The following is a 23,258-nucleotide window of genomic DNA, read 5'->3' as shown; positions in this document are numbered from 1 at the left end:
AGGGTGAGAGGCCAAGTTGACCTGACAGGCTAGAGGATTCCAGCAATTCAAAGACTTGGAGCACAGTGCATTGAGAAAGCTAGGGCTAGAATAACTCATATTCCTTCTTCCCCACCTCAAGATGCCTTACTGCCACCTTCTGAGAAATTGTGATAATCCAAACAAATCTGTGCCCCTTTAGAAGTAGGACTTACGTGCAGTGCACAACCTATATAACCATACACTGCAAGCCTCAGGGGAGTGCCAGGAACTGCTGGGTCACCAGAACCCTGGAAGTGGGTATATGTGGGAGCAGTGGTACAAGAAGAGTTTGAAAACTATCAGGTTGCTTCTCAGGCAATTGCCCTTACTTGTAGTAGCTTGACTGCACCACCTCTTATGACTGAATGACATCAGTGAGGTGAGGTCAGTCTTTTTACCCTCATCCCCACACCCCAGGGAAGGCGTGAGCCATAGATACTAGGGCTTTAAAAGAGGTTTTTTGTTTGTTTCGGCTGCACTGCACAGCATGTGGGGTCTTAGTTCCCCAGTCAGGGATCCAGCCCACGTCCCTTGCATTGGAAGGGCCCAGTCTTAACCAATGGACCACCAGGAAAATCCCGAAAGGGGAATTCTTAAGAGTTGTTTCACCTCCATCTGAGAGGTGATCCTGGCCACCAATGGCAAGAGAGCAAGCAGAGAGCAGAACTGAGGGGGAGGTGTGAGGGAGGCATATGTGCAGCCCCTTCTGAGGGGTCTCCAAAGTACAGAGGCTTTACCTGTTGTCAAAGGAGATAATTTCCTGGGACATCAGAAATCTCAAGTGGTTCCTGTTGCAGGGTCATATGTGGTAACATCAGAATTGTACAGATTGTGTTACGACATGGGCCCTAACCTGTTTTATGTTGTTTTTCTGTTCATTATTATGTATGCTTTGGCTCCTTAACAGAGAGAAAAGAGATTTGACCTGATGAGAGCACTCTCGCTGAACTGATTAACTGGGCATGCTGGAAGGAAAGGTGGTCCCTCCCAGAAGGACAGACACAGCAAAGACTCTGGGTCTGGACTTGCTCACACACATTTCCTTCACCACCTGCCAGGTCTGCTGCTCCTCGCTGGCGTCATGGGGCATCTTCCCAGCCCCACTCACCAGCTCCTGCCCTGGCTGGCAGTGGTCTTCACTCAGGTCCGCACTCTCCGGACCGTGGTCCGCACTGAATCACTCCCACCTCAGCCCTTGTGGACTCCAGAAACCCACTACCTCTGGCCCTCTAAACCTGTCCTGCCAGCTCCACACCCGTCTGTCTCATCTGCTCTGGACTCAGCTCCTTCTGGGGTTTCCCGGCCCCTGCAGCTCATCCTACCCACTTGATCTCTACCCTCAGTCTGCTCAGACACAGGCCTTCTGCTCCAGGCAGTCCCCTTCCATTGTAGCTGGGGGCACATCTCCATCACCTCTGGCCTTCCGTTTTCACCTTTATCTACACCTGCATCCATTTTAGAGACCAGGAGGCCTGAGGGTCTCTCACGCTCAACCTCTCCAGCCTAGGCTGGGATCTTGCTCCATTAATTGACTATCCTTCCCCACTACCATGCCTCGGCTCTGCCCCCACAGCAAGCTTAATTCTTTCCCAGCTTCAAAAAGACTTCCTTGACCCTGAGTCCTCCACGGACTACCAGCCCCTCTCTCTTGTCCTCCTCCTTCATTCTTCCCTGAAGCATCACCATCTACCTGCATGATATTATCTGCAGTGAGAGCAGGCAGAGCATGCTGTCTCCCTGTCCCTGCCCTCAGGCCAATTACAGCCCTCTCCTCTCACACAGAGATGCGGGGGCCTTTCTGTGGTCTGCTTCCCACAGGAGCAGGAGGGATCGCCCCTGAAGAGGCACCCCACCTCCTCCCCAGGTTCATAGGGCATACTCCAGTCCCTATATCAGCAGAGCTAGACATTAAGACAGGCCCCAGGGACTTGAGGGAAAACGTGGGTTTCGAATCAGAGAACTGGATTTGAATCGAGGCTGTGACCCTTACATTGTTAGCCTGGGCCGACTGCCGGATGTCACTGAAGCTCAATTTCTCCATCTGTTAAAAAAAAGCATAACATTTGCCCTGCACAGTGGCCATGAGGATTTAAAAAGATAAATATGGACTTCCCTGATGGGCCAGTGGTTAAAGAATCTGCCTAGCAATGCAGGGGACAAGGGTTCGATCCCTGGTCAGGGAACTAAGATCCCACATCCCTTGGGGCAACTAAGCCCACACAGTGCAACTACTGAGCCCAAGCACCACAACTGGAGAGCCCAGTTCTGACGTGGCCAAGTAAATAACTACAGAATCCTGAGTCAGGTACAAAGTAGTATGATAAATATTACAGTTAGAAACCTGAGCAGTGGCCCAACCTTGCTGAGTGAACAAGTCACTTCCCCTTGAGGTTGGGGGAATGTGGAGAATGCTCTGTGAGGGAGGTTCCTTCGTTCTAATATACAGACTGGTCCTTATGCTGGTTCCCCACTGTCCCCACTGGGGGAGAGCCAGCCCCCACTCTGTGCTTTATGCACTGTCTGGCGTAGCCCTCATAAGAGCCTCATGAGAAATACTGTTGTCTCAATCCCCATTTGGCAGGTGAAGCGACAGGTACAGAGAGATGGATACATCCTAAGGTCACCCAGCTTTTACCAAGGGGAGCAGGGTTCAGACCCCAGCAGTGTAAGTACAGACCCCAGGCCCATACCTCTTGGTTGCACTGGTCCCATACTCCCTGGTCCAGTCCTAGGTACTCACAGCCAGAGAAGAGCCTGAGGCCATGACACAGCCTCCAAGGCCCATTCCCTTGGCCCTGTGGAAACATTTCTGTGTTTGCCCGGAAATGTGGCTACACCTCAAAGAGCTGCATGTTTACACTTCAAACCTGCAATCTTCCCCTGGGGGAGCCCCAGTCACCAGTGCCCCCACAGGCAGGAGAATGTGTGTCCTCTCACTGCAAAGCAGCCCAAGGAGAGCTGTCCTTTCCCAGCAAATTCACCATCTGAAGTGCAGACAGTTCCGTATTTGAGTCTACGGCCTTCACTGGGGGTGGCTGTGGCTCTGTGGAGAAAATGTCACTTAAGCTCTTTGTCTGTGGACCCTTGAAGGCTGGAACTCTGTGTGACTCCACACAGAGTCCAGTCCTTCTAACTCACAGGTGATCAATAAATAGTAATAGAAATGATTGCTGGATGAAAGAGGAGAAAAGAATTCCATAAACCCTCCCCCTCATTTGCAAGAAGTCTTCCAAGATCAAAGAGGGAGCGTCTGGGCCTTTACAAATGGTCGCGGCATTCAGTGCACTGATCTCAGCCCTCAGGGGCCTCTCCCATCCCTGTGGACCAGGCCCAGGATGCTGCATTAGGCCTGACACAGGCTGTGGTAGTGTGATTTACAATAAGAAATACATATTTAGGGTTTCTGTGGTGGCTCAGTGGTAAAGAATCCACCTGCCAATACAAGGGACACAGGTTCAATCCCTGATCCGGGAGGATCCCACATGCTGCGGATCACCTAGGCCTGGGTGCCACAACTATTGGGCCTGTGCTCTGGAGCCCTCGAGCCACAACTGCTGAGCCTGCGTGCTGCAACTACTGAAGCCTGCAAGCTCTAGGGCCTGTGCTCTGCAACAAGAGAAGCCACCAAAGTGAGAGGCCCATGCACTGCAGCTGGAAGGCGGCCCCTGCTCGCTGAACTAGAGAAAAGCCCACGCAACAGTAAAGACCCAGCAGAGCCAAAAATAAATATTTTTTGAAAAGAAATATATATTTAGTCTTCATCCACTCCTCCTGGCTCACAGCTCCCCAAACCCTTGGAATTTCCTAAGCATAAGCGTGACAGGAGCATCCTTCATAATAATATTTGGTCTCTTGTCCTCAGTTCCTGAAATAGCTTCAGAGCAATAAAGATCAAATGAGTGTCTTGTTATTCATAACAAGCCCCCTTCAACCACACTTGAGTTTATATTCATGAGGGTTTTTTGGAAAGCTCCTAAGAAACCTAAGGATGAAGGCTGGTGGCAAGAGGAACCAGCCATGATTAGAAGGTTGGACCCTTCAGCCCCCCACACACACACACTACCCCCCACCTCCTGGGAAAAGGAGAGGGGCTGGAGATTGAGCTCAATCACCAGTGGCCAATGGTTTGGTCACTAGATGGGGCTGGGAAAGCTTCTGGGGAGGACTGGTTGGGTGGCTGCTGGGAGAGGGCATAGAAGCTCTGGGCATCTTCCCACATGCCTGCCCTGTGCATCTCTTCCATCTGGCTGCTTCTGACTTACATCCTTTTATAATAAGCTGATAATCTAAGGAAATGGCAACCCACTCCAGTATTCTTGCCTGGAGAATTCCATGGATAGAGGAGCCTGGTAGGCTACAGTCCATGGGATCGCAGAGTCAGACACGACTGAGCCACTTCACTTCACTTCAAAATGGTTTTGTGAAATTTGTGAGCCACTCTAGCAAATTCATCAATCCGAGAAGAGGGTCATGGGAACCTCTGATTTATGCCCCATCAGTCAGAAGCACAGGTAACAGCCTGGATGTGTGACTGGCACCTGGAGGGGGCAGTCGTGGGACCACCCTTACCCCTTGGGATCTGCCGCTACCACCAGGCTGGTTGTGTCAGGACTGAGTTAAATGTGCAGGACACCCAGCTGGTGTCCCAGAACCGGTTGGTGAGTGAGAAAGGAGGCACGCAGGAGGAGTGTGTTTCTCCCTCACAAAGGCTTCAGATGCTCCTCCACCCTCACTGTGGCATCAAGAGGCAGCAGATACCCTGAGCGGTCCCTGTGTGTCCACCGCCAAGGCAGCTAACCTCTCCAAGCCTCAGTTTCTTCAGCTGTCAAGTGAGACAGTATAGACGGTGGACCGCAAACTTTCTCTCACTAGGAACTTTTAAGTTTTATACAGGCAGAGGTGGAAGGGACCCCAATACGCTCCTCCACCTCCCTAAGAAGGCCAGTAATGCCCCTTCCCTACTCATAGAATTTCTCTGGTTCAGAGCTCCCTCGCCCACGGGGCTGGGGGCAGGGCCGGAAGGAGGGGCAGCTGCGCAGGGCTCCAGGCCTGTGCGGACAAGGGCCCTGTGGATGCCGCCCTCCTGGGGCAGCTCCTCGGGCTCCATTATCTCAGCCTGGGACAAAGGGGCTGGAGTGGAGGATCCTATTGTTGGCCTCGTATGGAAATCTCATTAATCTATTCACCGCGGCTCCCACAGGCCTTTTGTCCCGGCTTTTTGTCTCCTGCTCACAACTGGTGCCCCGGGTGGTGGCTGGGAAGGTGGGGGTGCCGTGGTTCTCTAGCCGCCTGGCAGAGCTTGAAGGGGACTGTTCCCCCATCCACTGGGCCCTGACCCCATCTCGTGCCAACCCCCAGTTACTGCAAGAGGAGCGGGCAGGGAGGACACGCAGGGGACTCTGGAGGACAGGACGGGTCGCCTGCCTCGGCTCTTGTGCCCACCTCAGGAAGCTGTTCCCCCAGTCTGGTCAGAGAACAGCCCCAGCGCAGCCGGGCCCCCAGCACCCTGCCTTAAACACAAGGCAGGGCTCAAGAGGTGCTTAGGGGATGAACCAAAGGAGGCCTAAAAGGCAGCTACAGAACTCTGAGGTCCAGGGGCTGGAGCCCATTTTCTGCTGGCCCCTGAGCAGCAGTTGTCAGAAGGGCAAAATGGATCAGACTGTGACCCTTCGTCGTGACTCTATCATCTAACAGGGAAGATAAGGTGAGAGTGATCATGTCCATAGAAAGGAAGAAGGAAAGAAAGAAAGAGGGATGAAGAGAAAGGAAAAGAAAGAAGGAAGGAAAGAAGGGAAGGGACTTCCCAGTAGTTAAGACTCTGCTTTCAACGCAGCAGATGTGCGTTCCATCCCTTTTGGGGAACTAAGATCCCACATGCCTCGGGGCCAAAAAACCAAAACATAAAACAGAAACAATACTGTAACAAATTCAATAAAGACTTTAAAAGCAGTTCACATACCAAAAAAAAAAAAAAAAACCTTAAAAAGAAAAAGAGAGGGAAAAGTCTAAAGAGCAAGAAAGAAAAGAATCAATTCTGGAAGCTGGGAGGCAGTGGAGCCTATTTTCGGAGGCAGCGGGGATCAGAGCAGCACCTAAAATGGGTCTCTGCAGGCAGAGAGCACTGGGGTGTGTCCTCGGCCGCTGGGCTGAGCAAGGAGTGCTGGCACGTCCCTGTCATCACTCACCGCACAAACACCCCACCCACTGTGCTTAGTCGCTCAGTCGTGTCCGACTCTTTGTAACCGCATGGACTGTAGCCCCCCAGGCTCCTCTGTCCATGGGATTCTCCAGGCCAAGAACACTGGAGTGGGTAGCCATGCCCTCCTCCAGGGGATCTTCCCAACCCAGGCATCAAACCCAGGTCTCCCGCACTGCAGGCCGAGCCACCAGGGAAGCCCAAAACCCCACCCAAGAAAATACTATAAAACTGAGTCCCAGGGAGGAGGTCCCACTTGCCCAAGCTCAGAAAGAGGGCCCCCTCCGTTTGGCCATTGGTTTCCACCTCCATAGGCTGTGGGAAGGCAAGGATATCAGTTGAGGAGCAGATCCCAGGGGAGCAGGAGTCCAGTCAGCAGATTTGAACACTCTCCTCCCGGTCCCTAAATTTGCTTCTTGGCTGGAGAATGGTGCAGAACTTGGAGCTGGGGAAGGGAGATGGGATGGCCTAGGGAGATGAGGAAGGGGATGAATGCCAAGAGGTCGCAATGGTTGGAGCCAAAAGTAACCTGGAAAACTGCCCTGCTTGCTCACTCTGGCCTATAGGGCCTTGCTTACCCAAGGCCACCCCCCGGAAAGTCCTCCCTCTGCCAACCATCGCTTTCCCATCTTTCAGGGCCCACGGCAGTCCCTTCCTCCTTTGTGCATCCTCCTTGGCCACTCCAGTCCTAACTGACCTCTTGCCTTTTGGGGGAGCCAGAGAAAGTCCCTCCTGGCAAAAGAACAGAGATTGTTCTTCCTCTTGCTCCTGGATCCCATCCCCTTTCAAAGCTCGGACTATGTTTCCTCAAGTCTCCCCTCTTGTGCGTGATCAATCTCCCCCTCTACCGGTCATCCTCTTCAGCCCACAAACAGGCTGCTCCTTCTCCCATCTCGAGGTCAAGGGAGCTCAAAAGAACCTCTTGATTCTCTTCCAACTACATCCTATTGCTCTCTGCTTGCTTTTTACCAAAATAAAAAATAAACAAAAAAAGAATTTAAAAGATGCCTATACTACAATTTCTGATTCCTCCCCTCCCATTCTTACTTGAACCCCCTCCAACCAGGTTTTCATACCCAGCACTCCAGCTGCCTGCGTGCGTGTTAAATCTGACAGTCCTCAGCTCAGCGGCACTGGACTCAGCTGATTGCCCTTCCTTCCTGAAGCTTCTTCACCGGGTGCCCCACCCACTCTCCTCCTTTATTTCTTTCATGCCCTCCTTTCACCCCCTCCCTTTCGAGCCTTGCTGAGCCCAGGGTTGTCTTGGATCCTTCTCTCCACATTAATTCATTGGAGACCCCATCCAGGCTCATGGCCTTGACCACGGGCTGTACACTGAGGATTCTCCAGCTTAGTTTTCCCTCACACACACCCTGCCGGCAGAGTCAAACTTCTCCGTGATCCTCCCACTTAAATGTTAAATGGGCATAACTGATATGTCCCAATCAACCTTCTGAGTTTCTCCCTCCCTCACCCCAAGTCTTCCCCATCTCAGGAAATGGCAGCCTCATCATTTCTAAGTGCTCAGGTCAGAAACTGTGGGGTTGTCTCTAACCACTCTCGTTCACACCTCAGACCAGCAGATCAGACTGGCCCTGGCTTCCAAATCTATCCAAACCACAACTACCTCTCACCCAGAGGACGGCAGCAGCCTGCCATCTTCCCTCCCATGTCCACCCTTCTCCCCCACTCTCCAGTCTCAACACACAGCCACAGGACCTTTGAAAACATGTCTGAGCATGTCTTCTTCCACCTGGAAACTTCTAGAGTCTCCTATGTCACAGAGACTAAAAGTGAGAGTCCTCCCAGTAGCCAACCTTGTCCTTGCGATCCGCTTCCCGTCACCTCCAGTCCTCCCCTCCCGCCACTCTCCCTGGGGCCTCCCCTCCAAACACAGTGGCTTCCTCACTGCTCCTTCCACACTGGCTTTGCTCCCACTCAGAGGCCCTGGCCTTGCTGCGCTTGGTGCTCTCGATACTATTTCCCCAGATCTCCACACGACTCACCCTCCCTCACTCCAGGCCTCTGCTTAGCTGTCGTCGCAGCAGACCCAGACCCCCCAACTTGACGTTCCCTGTAGTACTCATCATAATCTGACCTACTTGTTGCTTTATCATCTTTTACCCACTGGAAAGTTGCATGAAAGCAGGTCCTTGGTTTTGTTCACTTCATTTCCCAAGAACCCAGCGCCAAGCACACAGTAAGTTCTTAATAGACTCTGTAGAGTGGATGAATGGATGCCTGGATGGATGAATGAATGGATGCCTGGATAAACAGATGGATGGATGGGTAGATGGATAGATGGCTGGATGGATACATGACCAAAGAGGCTTGAAAGTACCTCTGTGTCCAAATAAAGAAAAAAAAAATACAGGTGACTAAATCTGAGCCCACACCAGCTGTTGAGAGTGGCAAGTGGCAAAGCCAGGGAACTTCTTCAGGAGTGGACAGGGGAATTCGTGTCTATGAACACCAGAGGAAATACCCAGCCCTGATCTAACTGGAGCTGAAGGGCACTCAGCCCAGCCCCCAGGGACACCACTTGGCCTTTTTTTCTTTCCAAAAAAAAAAAAATCTTCCTCCTTCTCTCTTTCCCCAGCCAGGCCTCTGAGAGGGGACAAAAGGGGCAATGGAATTTCCATCAAAGGCCACCGGACACATGGTAAAGAGATCAGGGCCCTTGGGATCCCGCTTCCTTGAGGTAGTAAGGCCTCCCCGCCAGTCTGGCTCCTCTCTGGGATGGGGGTGGCTGGGGTGGGGGGTGCTCTGGCCCTGGACTCCTCATATGTCAAATGCCAAACAGCAGGAGGCTGGCCAAGTGGCCCCCATCTGGGTTGTGTGTGCGCACATGCTCTGGGGGAGGGGAGAGTGCAGAAATCCCTGCCTGTGTCCGCGGTCAGGGCCACAGACAAGCTATGACCATCTGTTGTGATCTTGAGAGGCCAGGCCAGGGGCCCAGCACCCTTGAGGGTAAACCTTCTCTCCCTACCAGCCTTTTAGTGTTTGCAAAGAAATTTTAATAACTGCCATTCAGTTTTATCCTCACAGCTTCCCTGCTAGATAGGTGCATTCTCCCCATTTTACAGAAGACAAAATGAAGGCTCAGCGAAGGGGGAGTGATTCTCCCAAGGTCACGACAGCTAGTAAGCAGGGAAGCTGGGACTCTCAGCCAATGCTGCCAGCCCCTCCCTCTCCCAGCCTTGGCCAAGGTGTCTGGGCACCAAACACAGGGCTAGGCTCTGAGGCACAAACCCCAGTCTGCTCCCCACTCCCTCTTCCAGGAAGCCTTCTGGGACTGACAAGATGCCTCAAAGTCTAGAGCTCTAGAAGCCGCTCCTTTCCCATTCTGGGCTGTAGGTCTGTCCCTGGGTATTGGGCCCTCTCATTGGCCAGGACCTCCTAAGGGCCACTGAGCTACCCACAGGAGCAGATGATCTGCCCTGGGGCTGAGGTGCTCTGACAGACTGGGGAGAGGGCACTGCACACTGGGGAGAACCCTGCCTAAGGTCCACACAGGCAGGAAGGGCTCTGCACCCAGGAGCCTGGCTTCCATCTCTGAACACAGCCTTTAATCCTGTGTAGTCCACAGCACAGCTGTTAGCCATAAGGAACTATTTAAATGTAAATTCATTAAAATGTATTAATTATTTTAAATGAAATCATTTATTATTACTTGCTATTATTTAAAAATAAAAATATATTATTAAAATTAAATTCAATTAAAAATTCGGTTCCTCAATAGCACTCACCACACCCCAAGCACTCACTAGTCACATGGGGTGGTGGTACCAAGTGTCCAGAAAGTTCCTCGGGAACTTTCACCCCTGCCAGGATCAGTTCTGCAGCTGGGGTACTTCCCGTGATACTTGGAGCCTCCGCCGGCCTCCCTTGAATGGAGTCTCATTTCTTAGGGTCTTCAGGTAAGACATTCCTAGGACTTGGGACTCTGTTGCCTCAGGACTCCAGCTTCCCCAGGAGCCAGGGAGGAAGAGCAGACAACTAACTAGACCAAGCACTCCCCGCCAGCTCAGCCTGTACCGCCTGCCACTGGGAGAGGAGGGGCAGGCTGAAGAGGAGGAGAGGACAGTAGGACAGGGCAGTTTGTCATCTGGCCCTTCGGGCTGTGCCTCCTTCCCTCCCCCCTCAGCTGCTCAACACCCATCCCCCCTCCCCTACCATCCTCATCCTCATCAGATGCCATGGACAGATGGGGGCCGGCAGGGGAAAACCTGTCCACAGCGAAAGCACTCTCCAGCTGCAACAGAGTCTGGGGTCACAGCTGTGTCCCCTGAGGCCTGGTCAGTCCTTCAGGCCCACTGTCAGCAGTGAGAGGAAGGGGGAGACTTAGGAATCCTAGGGGGAGACTTAGGAATCTGTAGATGCTGAATTATTCGAGCACACACAGCCCCAGTTAAAAATGCAGTCCATCCTGTGGTCACGCATCCATCTACCCATTCAGGGTACACTGAGTAAGTCCCACGTCAAGATGCAATAAGAGGATATACAGACAGACAGGTGGGCTCCCTAACCAGCTTGACCAGGTAGGCATGTGGCTTGTTCGGGACTTAATCCTTGTTGAAGGTTAGATGAAGATCCTTTGTCTCTGCCCAGTGGTCTGAGCAGGATGGACACCTCCTAAACCCCTCCCCTCAAACAGGCGCACAGCAAGCATGTGTGAGTACACGCGCGCGCGCGCGCACACACACACACACACACACACACACACACACTCCCAGCTGCTGCCATGAACCTCCCTCCCATGGTCTCTCTGGCCAATCACAGCACTGAAGGGTAAGTCCCACTGTCCAGCAACCCCCAGGGAGTGTATTAGCACATTTGAACCGCTCAACCTGCAATGACAAAGCCTGGGGCCTTGGGAAGAGACACAGCAGGAGGGGAGGGGGCCTATGGGGAGCTGTCCTCCGTCCTCTCCCAGGGGAAAGCTCAGGACTAAATTAAGCATTCTGGGGCACAGAGGAATTTGGGGGCCCCAGCTCCAGCAGTGAATAAGCGATCCATAAAATCCCAATTTACACACTCACTGATCAAACAGCCCATCTACTCCCCTAAAAGGTTGGGCATGGTTCCCAGGCTTGCCTCACTCCTGCAGAAGGTCCTGGGGTGCAGGACCAGGGACACTGGGGCAGCCAGTGCTTTATCTGAGTAGCAGACTGAGTCCTACTCCCAACTCCAATGAAGGGCATCTGTCCCCAGGGCTTGGGGACCAGCCTGTACTCCCTGGGATCTGGCTGCCTTTGGGGGAGCTCCTCAGGTCTGCCCTCCATGAATGACAGCTCTTTTTCTCTCCTGAGCTGCCCCGGGGCCGTTGGAGCTGATTTCAGCCTCACCATAGAGCTGCTAATCACTTTTCCAGCTCTACTCTGCTGCCCACCCCTTTCTTTCTGATAGCGCCTCCATCATGTTTTCTCTTTACCCTCCTGATGGCCGGAGCTGCTGGGAGATGCTCAGAGCTCTTTCCTTCCAGCCACATAATCTCACCCCTTCCCTGGGCTGGGAGATATCCAGAAACATGGGGCAGGGGATACTGGTTTCCTATCCCCAATTCATCTCCCTGGAGATACCAGGTAGGGAGAACTGGCCCAGTTTTCACCCTTGCCCCTTCCTCTAAAGAAAACCCAGTTTGTCTCTACCTGCCTCAATTTTGTTTGCTTCACTTAGGCTGCCTGAAACTTCAGCAACAGAAAATCGTTCTGTTTTATAGGCATCCTCTTTTAAATCACCTACAGCTCTGGGAGGTTCCAGGGTATCAGTTGCTCGCCCCTCAGTGAAGGTCAGCAAAGCCGATGGGCTTCTTCCCAGGTCTGTGTGAGGCACCGTATTGAGCAAACAGAGTTTTCATGGAGGCCATAGAAAGCGAATCTTTGGGGCTGATAACTGCTTTAAGGACAGCACAGTCCACCCCACCACATGCCCTTCTCACTACGTGAGCTGCTCTGGAACAGGTTAGGGTGGACTTCAACTCCTGGGCCCTGGGGCAGGACAGAAAGGGAAGGAGGGCCCACCCTATGTCTGTGTTTTCCAGGGCTAGAGGATCAGGCTGTTACCTTTCAGAGGTCATTGCATCCTGGGCCGGGGTCTTGATCTTCATGACGTCATTGAGTTCCCCCAACAGACTGCTAGGAGGGGATTATGGTGCAAGCCCACTGGACAGCAGAACACACTCCTTCCGCTCTTTCTCCTTTTCTCACCTTCACTGGCTGCTTCCAGGGACCCTCAAATGCAGCCTGGTCTCACTAGTGACTTGAGTTATTCATGTATCTGGACTGACCTGGGACTAGGGGGGGTCTCTGAGCCCAGGGGTCCATCTGCAGGTCACAGTCCCACCTCCTTCGGGGCTCAGATGATGCGGGGAGTGGGTCAGCCTCTGAAATGTGGCGTAGGTGTCTAAACCTCTGTTTCCTCCACTGTGAAACAGAGGACCCAGCATGTCTCAGCATGCCCCCAGGCCGGTGTGAAGGCAATGGAAGAAGACTGGCACTTTCAAGACTACCTGGAAGAGGGCCAGGGATGGGGGCGACACACCAGGCACTCCTCGGACTTGGATCCCAAGGGGGCTGGCTCAGCCTGGAAAAGGCGGGGTTGTGGAGGATCTCTGGCACCAAAGGGAGTGGAACAAGTGACCCCTTGGAGAGAAGTGCAGCCTCCCAGATGGGCCCACCGAGGAGGGGCGGGTTCTGCACTGTGGTGTGAGGCCCCTTGGCTCTCTACTCTGGGTATGACTGTGGGGGCTGGGGGACTGAGTCCCAGAACAGAGCTTCGCTGGCTGTCCTAGCCTCACCCCTGGTCCTGCTGCCCTGTGTCCTGGGGCACCTCTCACCTGCATCTCCTCTGCCAATAAAGGGGGGAGCCCCGAGGCCCTGCCCTCTCTTCTGCCCTTTGTGCTACTTAGAAATTGCCTAGATAAGCCACATGCCCCTTCAGGTCCCTCTTGAGAGCCCTCCATGCCAGACCCAACTTCATCCTGAGCCATCCTTTTCCTGTCCCTAGGCGGGCCTCTTGACCAGTTTTCAGTCATTGGCCCCCTATGCAGCCTAGTAAACCCACGGCCTATTCTCAAAATTACTTGTCAATGCATAAGATAAAAATACACAAGAGAAAAAAAGGTGTAACTACGTATGGTGACAGATGTTAGCTAGACTTATTGTGGTGACCGTTTCTTCAAACACGCAAACATCTAATCATCATGCTGTATACCTGAAACTAATACAGTGATCTGTGTCGATTACACTTCAATTTTTAAAAAATGATACATGGGACTACTTTGTCAATTACACCTTAATAAAGCTGTAGGGGGTAGAACTTTTAAAAACATGGAGCTACAAAGGGAACTAATAATATTGGAATACAGCTCCATTCATGAACTTCTCGAGGATCGTGGACCATGGGTCTCAGCCCAGCAGACAAAGGCCCCCCTCTCAAACCCCACCTCCTCCCCACAGCCTGGTTTAAGATCCAAGGTTGACTTGAGTCAGTTTGGGTGGCACGTGATCTCCAAAAAGCTTAAGCTTTAAAGCCTGGGTGACCCTACCTTCCAGGGCCCCATATATAACCCCCTCACCCCTGCATAGGGGTGGGTTAGAGCAGATGCCCCCACCGGCCTGGCCAGCAGTGGTAAGGGGGCAGGCCCAGGCAGCCCACCCTGGACTCCCCAGTGGCTGCCTCTGCCTGCTCCCTCTCCCTTCCCAGCCCCGGGGGAGCCGAGCTGAGTAACTCCAGCTATGCAGCCTGGCCGGTCTACCTGGGTGTGAGTGGGCAGTGTCCTCAAGGGGGTGGCCCCCACACCTGCAGGGCCACAGGAACAGAGAGAGAAAGAGGAGTTGGGGTGGGGGGACGCTGCTAGCCAAAGACCAGACAACCACGGCAACTCCTGTCTGTGCCAGTTTGAGATCCCAACACAAGAGCCAAGCACTGCTGGAAGCACACGAGCTGGTGTAATCCTCACAACAATTCCCAGAGGAGGAAACTGAGGCACAGTTAACTTGTCGAGGTCACCAAGCTAGGACGTGGTACCACCCTCCAGGGCAGTCTGGCTTCAGAGGCTGTTCTGCCTCTCACTTGAGCAGCTGATGCTGTTCCCATCTCACAGCTGAGGAAACAGCATGCTGATTCCCACCGCCCTCATCAGCCTCCCCTGCCCCTCTTCAGCCCCTCTTCCCTTGATCGCCCCCCAGATTCAGCCGCAAACCCACACTTTATCCATACTGTACTTTGGCACCAACAAGTCCTTGCAGGTCTGAGACCCCAGACCCTGGTGACAGCCCTAAGGAGAGGGATCAGAGAGGTAGGCAGCGAGCTGCAGCAGACTATGACTAGGGAATGGGGAGTGTTTACTCGGAGGGAGAGAGACTTCTGGGGATCAAATATTTCTGAATACCTGAGCCACTTCTGGGTGGCAGCTCTGTGCAGTCCCTCCCCTCCTGTCCCCTTTCCCACAATCCTCAAATGAGTTGAATTTGCCATGAAAGATTTGGGGCTTAATGTTAGTTGTTTGATACCATGTGGATTCTCTAAAAGTGATGAGCTCCCCATCAGTAGAGGCGTTCAACATGAGAGACTGTCTATAGGGAGGGGCACTTCCGGGCAGGTTGTGCACTTCCCCACTTACATGTCTAATAGACACTGCAAACATAGCAAGTCCAAAAACTGAACTCCTGGCCACCCTACCCCTATGAGACAGTTCCTACTCTACCAACAAGGGGTTCAGGCCCAGAGACTCTGGCCTGAAGAGGGCTACAGTGTGGAAGACAGAGATAGGAGGATGGCCATCACACATAAGACAAAGTCCACTTGGAAAAGGAGCCCCTTCCTAGAGGGATGAGTGTCATTGGCCACCAGTGGCTACTGTCTGAGGAGATGGATGGGAGGGGTGATACCCCCTGATGGCCAGAGTTCCCTGGAGCCCCTCTGCGCTGACAGAAACCTTCGGGCAGACCGGGTAGGTGTGGAAGAACATTATGAGGTGGGGAAGTGTCATTTTTCAGTATAACCCAAATCTCACTAGTTTTGTTCCCCTGCTGGCCTGAAAGAAGAACAAACACCCCAGACTCTCAAGCATCCAAGGGCCCAGTAGGCCAGTCAGCAGCAGGTGGACTCTCCCAGTGTCTTGATTCCCACTAAATTAGCGCCTCTGTCACCTATAAAAGGCCCCCTTGGGGAAAAGAAGTCTCTTTGGGAGTCTGCCGATGATGCAAGGCCCTGCTGTGAAGGAACTGGTCTCTTGCCCAAGTCTCCCCTCAGCCCATCCTGAGGCCCGTCCACTGCTCCCAGCTCAACCACCCTCAGCCGCTGCCTTCTATGCGGGAAAAACCAGGAGTGTGGCTCTCAAAGCTCAGCCTGTCCTTTGGCCTGTCCACTGGTCCGTGACTGTCTTGTAACCTCCTTGAAAGTGGGACCACATTAGAAATAATGCTCATTGGATGAAAGATTGAGTGAGTGAGTGACAGTCACTCAGTCGTGTCCAACTCTTTACAACCCCATGGACTGACCGTAGCACACCAGGCTCCTCTGTCCATGGAATTCTCCAGGCAAGAATACTGGAGTGGGTTAACATTCCCTTCTCCAGGGGATCTTCCTGACCCAGGGATCGAACATGAGTCTCCCGCATTGCAGGCAGATTCTTTACTGTCTGAGCCACCAGGGAAGCCTTGGATGAATGGCTACCCGGATAAAGTATTCAGGCCTGGCTCAGGGCCCTGCAGAGTGTATGGCGAGTGTGGCTGGGCTTCATACAGGGGCCTGCAGCAAAGCGAACAGGGTCAGGGCTGCCTGCAGATGTGTTCTGCTCCTCCCAGGCCACACAGGAAGTGGAGGGTGGCTCCGGGAGATTCGAGGCATGATAGCCCCACTCAGGTTTCATGCAGGGGCCTGCAGCAAAGCGAACAGGGTCAGGGCTGCCTGGGGACGTGCTCTGCTCCTCCCAGGCCACACAGGAAGCGGAGGGTGGCTCCGGGAGATTCGAAGCATGATAGCCCCACTCAGGTGCATGGCGAGTGTGTGTGTAGTCTCAGGGGCCCAGGAATCCTGGCCCTGGCTGGGCACCCTTGGGAGCCTGGCTGAGATACACCCAGGACCTGGCACGGTGCCAGGACCCAGCAGGTGTTCAACACAGGTTTGTTAGAGTAAAATGTAGTCTCTTTGTCACATCTTCCCTGCCATTTCCGATTGATTAATCCCAGTACCAGGCTGGGGTCAGGTGGCCTGGGTCTTCCAGACAGCAAGGGGAGCTGGAGGGACTCCAGAGGTAGTAGCCAAGCTGCTTCTCCTCTCACCCATTCCTGAGCCCCCTATGGCCTGGACTCGGCTTTGGAGAGAACTTCAAAGACGGCCAGGGCAAGCCCTGCCTGGGCCAGAACTTTCACATACATGTCCTCTTTTTCTGCTTCCTCCTACGCTGGGAGGAGGTTCCCTGCATGGGTTCCGAGTCACTGAAAAGGTCACCAGAGGTAGGCATGTACTTCAAAGAGCACACTATGTGAAACTAAGGCCTCAGTTACCTACAAACTCACACACCAGTGTTCTTATTCCCCTTCTGCAGATGAAGATGTTGAGACACAGAGTATGTGACTTGTCGAGGCAATTAGACCTGTTTAGTGGCAGGGTTTAGTCAAAGCTATAGTTTTGTCAATAGTCACATATGGATGTGAGAGTTGGGCCATAAAGAAGGCTGAGCACTGAAGAATCGATGCTTTTGAACTGTGGTGTTGGAGGTGTTGGAGAAGACTCTTGAGAGTCCCTTGGACAGCAAGGAGATCAAACCAGTCAATCCTAAGCGAAATCAGTCCTGAATATTCATTGGAAGGACTGATGCTGAAGCTGAAACTCCAATACTTTGGCCAGCTAAAGAACAGACTCATTGGGAAAGACCCTGATGCTGGAAAGATTGAAGGCAGGAGGAGAAGGGGACAACAGGATGAGATAGTTGGATGCCATCACTGACTCAATGGACATGAGTTTGAGCAAGCTCTGGGAGCTGGTGATGGACAGGGAAGCCTGGCACGCTGCAGTCCATGGGGTTGCAAAGAGTCGGACATGACTGGCAGGATCACTGCAGCCCAGGGGTTGGCCCCTTGGGTGGGAGGCAAGAATGATCATCATAAATTGGGGATGGGGCCTATGGAGGCTGGATTGAAGCCACTGACTAATGCTCCCATTCACTGAGAACTGTCCACCCCACCACCAGTCCCCAAGGTGAACTGCAAAGGCTGACTGTCCATGCCTCCTCAGTACTAAAGGAAAAGAGAGCAAGGCACCTGGGTGGCTCCACTGCAGTCCCTTCTCCTTGACTGGCTCAAGCAGGAAAATGTCAACATCAGTAGTAATCAAAGACAGTCCCAACCCACGATGGTTTGACTTAAAACTTTTTGACTTTGCAATGCTGTGCTATTCATCCAGTAGAAACCATACTTCGAATTGTGGATGTTGATATTTTCCCAGACTAGTGATACACAGTAGGACCCTCTCCTGTGATGCCAGACAGTGGTAATGAGGTGCAGCTCCCAGGCAGGGAGCTTGTTTACCCATCACAAGGGTAAACAAGCGATACACTCACAACCATTTTGCACCATTAAGCCATTTTGTTTTTCGCTTTCAGTACAGTCTTCAATAACGAACAGGAGATACCGAACACTGTTATAAAATACATTTTGTGTTAGATGATTTTGCCCAACTTTAGGCTAATGTAACTATTCCTGATCACCTGTAAGATAGGCTAGGCTAAGCTATGATGTTCAGTAGGTTGTGCTGTGCTGTGCTGTCACTCAGTCATGTCCAACTCTTCGCGACATCATGGACTATAGCCCACCAGGCTCCTCTGTCCATGGGATTCTCCAGGCAAGGAGGGTTGTCATGCCCTCCTCCAAGGGATCTTCCAAACCCAGGGATCGAATCCAGGTTTCCCATGTTGCAGGTGGATTCTCTATCATCTGAGCTACCAGGGAAGCCTGTTCAGTACATTAGGTGTATTAAATGTGTTTTTGACCTAAAAATATTTTCAACTTACGATGCATTTATCAGGACATAACCCTATCATAAGTCAAGGAAGATCTGTATATTCCTGAGCACTGGCCACTGCATTTTTGACCAGACCCTCACAGGCCCATAGTCCTTCAAGATTGGAGCTCAGAGCTTGCGGCTCCTGCCTCATTTAACTGTCACAAAAATGCTTACGAGGAAGGTGCCATAATTAGTTGCAATTCACAGATGAGATATAGAATAAGATATACACATCAGTTCTATGTGTTAGCTATGATTCATCAAGACACTTAAGAGAATGCTCAGAGAAGAGCTAGACTCTTGTCACTCATCCTTGGGATGAGTGGGATCTGAAACAAAATAACCCCTGGACCTCCTCACTCCAGGTGACACACTCAGAGATGAGATGACTGGCCCATAGCCTGGCCCAGGCAGGGTGAACCTTTCCCACTCAAAGCTGGGCCCAGCAGTTCTATCCGATACCCCTGGTCTCTTGGCTCATCCTGGCCTCCTGCCATGGAGAAAGCACAGGGTGAAGGGCAAGAATGCTGGGCTCTAAGCCTCACTCTGCTCTCAGCCCTTCAGGGGGGTCTGGACTAGTGCAAGGGGTTCTTGATGCATAGACCCCATGAGGTTCAGGGGGTCCAAGAGCCCTTTAAAGCAGAATGCAAAGTCTGGTGTCAACTGATAAAAGTGGATTTTTCTGGGGATGGCTTTTGTCGGTCCTTCTCAGGGGGTCTGTAAATCAAAAAAAGTTATGAACCCAGGCCTGGTTGGGGTAGGGCCTGGTAATCTTGAAGATCCCTTCCATTCCTTCTTAGGCTACATGCATTTAAACAGAAACTCCACTCCTCATCCTTCAAGGCTAACTCAGCAGCCACTCTTGAATTTCTTGATTCTTTGACTGAAACACAAGGTGGGGACCCACACAGTCTCGCAGGGTCTCTCCTGCCTTCATCTTCCTTGCTAGCCTGCCAGCTCCCAAAAGGAAGCAGGGCCAGGCCAGGGCTGAGATGGCAGAATACACCAGTGTAACCCATGGTCAGTCCTGTGGGGCCTCCCGCAGCCCACAGCCTCTGTTCACTGGAAGGCAGATACTCTCGGTGTTTTGGACCACAGGTGTATCTGAACTCAGGTCCACCTCTCTCCTTAGCAACCCTGGAACTTCACTGAGCCATGCTCCCATGGGGAAGCTGCTGCTGCTGCTGCTAAGTCGCTTCAGTCGTGTCCGACTCTGTCGTGTCCGACCAGGCTCCGCCGTCCCTGGGATTCTCCAGGCAAGAACACTGGAGTGGGTTGCCATTTCCTTCTCCAATGTGTAAAAGTGAAAAGTGAAAGTGAAGTCGCTCAGTCGTGTCCGACTAGTAGCGACCCCATGGACTGCAGCCCACCAGGCTCCTCTGTCCATGCGATTTTCTAGGCAAGAGTACTGGAGTGGCTTGCCATTGCCTTTTCCGCATGGGGAAGCTAGTTTTCATTAAATCGGGTAGAGGAGCCATCGAAGTCAAGAAGCAAATTAAATAGAAGGCACAGGGAGGGTAAGGGAGATCAGCCTGTCCCCTGCAATCCCTGGCTGACCAATGGTCGGGGAGGGGGAAGCTGGGTTCCTAAGGGTCCAGCAACTGCAGCAGTAGGAGCTGGGGGTGGAGAGTGGGGGCAGTCCTGGCCCAGATAATAAGCAATTGTTAATGTGATCCATATGGATCCTGACTGGCCTCTCTGTTTAACAGGATGATAATGGCAGAGAAAGAATGCTGGTCTGTGGGGAAAGGAAGGGGCAAAGTCCTCCCAGACTAGGGGGTGGGGGAGGGTTGGCCAGGAGGAGGAGGAAGAGACCCACCCAGGGACCTCCACCCTTCAGGAGCACAGAGCTATTTGCCTGGAAGGCCATGGTTTGCAGGCTGCCCTTACAAAAACCCTTTTATTCAACCAACAAATATTTATGGAGCACCTACAAAGTGCCAAGCCCAGTGGGGATGGGGTGCAGGAAAGTATACGCCCCACCTTTGGTCCCCTGGAGGCAAAGCCTAGTGCCAACACAGCCTCCGAGGCTGAGGGGAGGAGGCACAGGTGCAGGGCTAGGAGAGCATGCAGGGAGGAGTGAGTGACTGGGGCTGGGGGCTCTGGGGGAGGCTACATGGGGGAAGTGTGGCATCCGAGTCGGGCCTTGAAGAATGAGGAGGCTGTGGAGAGACAGGGACAATGGGAAGGCATTTGGCTGAGGGAACAGCAAGAGCAAAGGCAGAGAGGCGTGAAATTGCGTGGAGAGAGTCTGAGGTCTCTGCAATAAAGCGGCAGCCCAGGCAGGGGAGGGGAGGGGATTCTTGCTCCATAAAAAGCTGTGGCCATGGATGACCGAGAGCAAGGCTCTGAGAACACTACACTCGGGTCGGGTCCCTCTCCTGCCCCGTTCCAGGCGGAGCACTGGACTTGCCCAGCCCACCCTTACACCATGGCCAGAAAACCCCGCAGGCCCTCGGAGACCAAAGTCATCCGTGTGTCTCTCAGCCCTCCTCTTCCCCTGAGGAGATGGGGGTCCCCCTGAAAAGTGGAGGTCACTGGGCCTCCCCCAGGAGCCACTCCACGGTCCCCACAGAGCTAATTCCCTTTGGCCCAAGAGGACTTTCCTCAAGAAGACATGACAGGGAGGGCACAAGGGTCGCTCCTTAACAGCGGTGGTTGCTGCGGACTCCCAAGGAATCGAGTAGAAATAAATGAAATGGCGTTAAATATGGGAGAGGGGGATTTACGAGGCCTGTCACCGGCGGAGCGAGGCCGGCAGGCAAGACCCGCCCCTTTCTCGCCCGCCCCGGGAAGCCCGCCCCGCCCCCTGCCGCTCGGCCCGGGCGGCCGCCGGGTACCCGCGCGCGCCGAGGTGCCGCCGCGCTCAGCCGCGAGCCGCCCAGCGCGTCCGTCCTCCCCGCCCACGGAGCAGCGGAGGACGGCGTTTGCTCCCGGCTAGGAGCTCCGGGAGGGGGGCTCTGAGAACCCCAGCCCGGCCGTTCCCAGGGGGTTCAGGTTGGACTCGGGGAGGGTCTGGGGCTCCCTGGGCACGGTCAGAGTTCTTCGGACCACCGCACCAGCTGGCCCACTCCAGCAACTCCTCAGGGAAGGCTCTGGGCCCCCAGACCGAAAAGTTCTCCCGCCCCGCCGCAGCCCAGAGTGGGGTTCGAACAGGGTCCCCATTCCTTGCTGCCTGGCCGAGGGTTGGAGTCCGCTTAGCCTCTGCAGCCCTGGCGGACGACAACGCAAACATTCTTCCGTCCTCTATTCTCCTCCAAATTAGGTATCCATGGAGACAGGGCCTGGCAGCCTGACAGCCCCACGGCCTAATCCTGATTTAGTGACCGTCCCTTTAACAGCCCACCCACCCCTCCGCTCCGGGCTCCTGGCTGCCGCTGGGCGCAAGCTCCAGGCCGCTTACACTCGCCCCCGCGCAGACCCCTTCCCAGGCCTCCTCCACCCAAGAGGCCGCCCGGACTGGAGGGGCCCGAGGAGGAGGCCTACATTTCCTGCTCACCTACTATGTGCCCAACCCTAGCGGAGGACCCTCTACAGAGCGGGGTCCTTAGCAACGGAATCTGTGTAGACCAAGAGAGGGCTCTCGGAGTGGGGAAGTTTAAAGGGCTCTAGAGAGAGAGCCGGGAGCTTACAGGGTCTCTCTAGCAGCCTGTAGCCCAGGGGTAAAGGTAAGCGCGGCTTCCCGCAACACCCTGACTCGGAGATGGGGGCTGTACTCTCCCGGGCCAGAAGAGAAGAAAGGCAGGAGGTGGGCGTGAGAGACGCAGGGCCCCAAGTGGCTTCAGTCTCCTGTCACTGCCCCGTCACGATGCTGGGGAATCTCCGGGCCTGGAACCCAGTCCCCACCCCCCTCCCTCGCACATAGGGGCCGCTGGACAAAGACCTGACGGAGTGGGAGGGGCCTCGGGCCGGCCCTCGGGCTCCGGACACTGGATCCTTCTGGGACCTGAACCCGCAAATTCTGGGTCCCCACCCCCCCAATCCCGCAGGCTCCCCCCAGAGCCTGCCGCTCGCTACTGCTGCAGCCTCCGCACCAAAGGGGGCGGCGAAGAGGGTGCCCGTCGGCGGCGGAGAGGAGAGCCCCTTCCCTGCCCGCCCCCTCCCCCCGGGAAGTGACCCTCAGCTCCCACGCACACGCCCGGGCCTCTCGCTGGCCTTGCCCTTCGACCCCCGCCTCGTTGAACCCCGCGACCCGCAGCCCCCGCCCTCTCCGGCCCTCGCACTGCCCCGCGCCCGCGGACAAAGCTCCGGACACCCCGACCGAACGGTCACCACCCCCTGACCTCGGCCCGCCCGCGCGCCCCCGTGCCTGCCCCCGCCGGGCCCGCGGCCTCGTACCTCGGCATCCCGGCCGGGTCCTAGGTGAGTGTGCGCGGCCTGAGGGGGCGTCCGGCCCCGGGGCCGGGGCGCGGGCCGGGGGCGACAGGCCGGGGCTGGGGGGCAGCGGCGCTCACCATCCTGGAGCCGCTACTGCTGCGGCTGCTGCGGCCGCCGCGGGCGGGAGCAGGACTGGGCAGTGGGGGTGGCCGGACAAGGGGCCGCCCCGGCTCCCCCCGCAGGCAGGACCCCCACCCCCACCCCCTCCTCCCCTCGCCCGCCCCCAGCGCCCTCCCTCGCAGGCCTCTGCTCCCCTCCCCTTTCCCTGCTCCTCCTCTCCCCTACTGCCCCTCCCTTCCCCCAACCCCCGCCCCTTCCCCGGCCTCTCCACCCCCGGCCACTGCCCCGCCCTCCCCTCCGCGCCCCCGCCCCGCCCCCGCCCCGCCCCCACCTCCCCTAGGCTCGGCGGGCCCCTCCCCTCCACCGGCCCGGCCGGGCCCCGCCCCTCTCCTCCCCTAGCTCTAAAATAAATTAGCCACAGAGGGGAAAAAAGAGCAAATGACCCTTGGTGTGGAGTGTCCTTGCGCCACTCTCAGGCCCGCCCCCGCCTCCCCTGGGCCGCTGGAGCGGGAAGTTGGGGTGGGGGTGGAGGCCGGGCCGGGTGGGGAGCGGTCCCCGAAGGGGCAGGCCGGGACTGAGCAGTAGGGCGGCC

General features: G+C 54.7%; 1 protein-coding gene across 1 annotated transcript in view; it reads right to left on the bottom strand.

The window, feature by feature from the left end:
- The window catches only part of FIGNL2 (fidgetin like 2), a 28,890-nt gene extending 6,016 nt beyond the window's left edge, over positions 1-22,874 (bottom strand). Inside the window, exon 1 of the mRNA XM_055395613.2 lies at positions 22,568-22,874. The gene's annotated coding sequence lies outside the window, so the exon portion shown is untranslated. The remainder of the gene's footprint in view (positions 1-22,567) is intronic.
- Between the last annotated feature and the right edge of the window lie 384 nt (positions 22,875-23,258).

This window comes from Moschus berezovskii, chromosome 6, assembly GCF_049115385.1.
Source record: "Moschus berezovskii isolate FMDL1 chromosome 6, NW_MosBer_1.0, whole genome shotgun sequence".
Lineage (NCBI taxonomy): Eukaryota > Metazoa > Chordata > Mammalia > Artiodactyla > Moschidae > Moschus > Moschus berezovskii.
The sequence above is the reverse complement of the archived record's forward strand: the minus strand, read 5'-3'. Positions and strand labels throughout refer to the sequence as shown.